This window comes from Bison bison, unplaced genomic scaffold (genome assembly GCF_000754665.1).
Source record: "Bison bison bison isolate TAMUID 2011002044 unplaced genomic scaffold, Bison_UMD1.0 scf7180017864236, whole genome shotgun sequence".
NCBI classification, from domain to species: domain Eukaryota; kingdom Metazoa; phylum Chordata; class Mammalia; order Artiodactyla; family Bovidae; genus Bison; species Bison bison.
The window spans coordinates 4,869,760-4,872,179 of record NW_011494808.1 but is presented as its reverse complement, the minus strand read 5'-3'; the positions used below and the strand labels follow the sequence as shown (position 1 = coordinate 4,872,179).

At 40.3% G+C, this 2,420-nt stretch overlaps 1 pseudogene; it reads right to left on the bottom strand.

Annotated features, from left to right (window-relative positions):
* Positions 1-1,028: 1,028 nt before the first annotated feature.
* Positions 1,029-2,420, bottom strand: part of LOC104993269 — a 2,998-nt pseudogene continuing 1,606 nt past the window's right edge.

Below are 2,420 nucleotides of genomic sequence, written 5' to 3'. Positions count from 1 at the left end.
ACATGAGCTTGAGCAAACTCTGGGAGATAGCAAAGGACAGGGAAGCTTGGCATGCTGCAACCCATGGGGTTGCCAAGAGTCAGACACAACTAAGCAACTGAACTGAACTGAACTGATTTATACACACATATATTCTACATATTCTACATATATACATATATATATATGTAGATAATTGTATAGCACAACTCTGTTTATGGGAAAAGCAGCAAGGGGAACCTTTCCTGGGTCATAGTGCACTAGTAAAACAGGCAATCCATGTTGAGCACTGGATTTATACTCAAAATCCAGAGAACTTTAGATTGTCAACAAAGCCTACTAAAAAAATTAGTGCATTGAGTGGCCTATCAACAGAATCCTTATCTGATGAGCCATTTTTTCCCCCCTCAGCTGACATACATCATAATCCAGCAGGAGAACAGTGAGAATAATGTGATCTGGAGCTCAGAAAAGAGCCCTGGCCACGTGATTGATGAGGAAAGGAGTGGATTATCCTCACTTACTCTGTCTTCTCTAAGACTTGACTTAGTTCATTTTGTTCTAAGTCTTCGCCTTCCAGCTATTTCCGTCGCACCCTTTGTACTCACATGTGTATTGTCAGATTTGACTCCCTACTTCCTAAACTGAATTTAAAATCTCATGCCACCTAGCCATTTCACTGAAATGTGTGAATATTTACTGCCAGCAATTAATTGCCCAAGACATTAAAATAACCATCAAAATGCCAAGCTTGGCAGACACAGCCTATTGTCTGCAAATGACATTTTCACCAGTTACTTTAAAGGGCTGAGCAGCTATCATCCCCTGGGTGAGAACTGGCATATTGTTTTGCAAAATATCAACTTCTCTCAAAATAGAAACACATTCTGTGACTATTAGTGCTTCTGTTTGAAAAAGTAATTATAGTACTTTACTCTTAGATGGTTCTTCATACCTTACAAACCATTCTATTATCACATCTTTTTTTTTTTTAAAGCAATCACTGTTTATTAACTGATCAGATTGCAAAAATAACCTTGGTAGATACCTCAGTTCATCCTTCAGATAAGTCTGTTGATCTGCTCTTCCCTGTTTCCAGCATCTCCACCTTCTACAAAATGGGTGGTCTTTTTCTTCATTCCACTTCATGGAGAAGACATGAAGGGGCCACAGGAAGCTGCTGGCTGCTTTGAACTGCTTTCCAGTTACATAGATCTCATTAATTAGATCCTCCATGCAGATAATGCCATATTTCCCATGAGACTGAACAATCAACACATTATCTGTCAGGGAAATTGACTTATTTTAGCTTTGCCATAACCATGCTTGTAGAACAATTCATTTACAGACTTCAGATTTGGATACCCTTAATGGCAGAAAGAATGCCAAAGAATGCTCAAACTACCGCACAATTGCACTCATCTCACATGCTAGTAAAGTAATGCTCAAAATTCTCCAAGCCAGGCTTCAGCAATACGTGAACTGTGAACTTCCAGATGTCCAAGCTGGTTTTCGAAAAGGCAGAGGAACCAGAGATCAAATTGCCAACATCCGCTGGATCATCGAAAAAGCAAGAGAGTTCCAGAAAAACATCTATTTCTGCTTTATTCACTATATCAAAGCCTTTGACTGTGTGGATCACAATAAACTGTGGAAAATTCTGAAAGAGATAGGAATACCAGACCACCTGACTTGCCTCTTGAGAAATCTGTATGCAGGTCAGGAAGCAACAGTTAGAACGGACATGGAACAACAGACTGGTTCCAAATAGGAAAAGGAGTACGTCACGGCTGTATATTATTACTCTGCTTATTTAACTTCTATACAGAGTCCATCATGAGAAACGCTGGGCTGGAAGAAGCACAAGCAGGAATCAAGATTGCCGGGAGAAATATCAATAACCACAGATATGCAGATGATACCACCCTTATGGCAGAAAGTGAAGAGAAGCTAAAAAGCCTCTTGATGAAAGTGAAAGAGGAGAGTGAAAAAGTTGGCTTAAATCTCAACATTCAGAAAATGAAGATCATGGCATCTGGTCCCATCACTTCATGGGAAATAGATGGGGAAACAGTGGAAACAGTGTCAGACTTTATTTTGGGGGGCTCCAAAATCACTGCAGATGGTGATTGCAGCCATGAAATTAAAAGACGCTTACTCCTTGGAAGGAAAGTTATGACCAACCTAGATAGCATATTCAAAAGCAGAGACATTACTTTGCCAACAAAGGTCCATCTAGTCAAGGCTATGGTTTTTCCTGTGGTCATGTATGGTGAGAGGTGGACTGTGAAGAAGGCTGAGCACCGAAGAAGTGATGCTTTTGAACTGTGGTGTTGGGAAGACTCTTGAGAGTCCCTTGGACTGCAAGGAGATCAAACCAGTCAATCCTAAAGGAAATCAACCCTGAATACTCATTGGAAGGACTGATTCTGAAGCTGAAG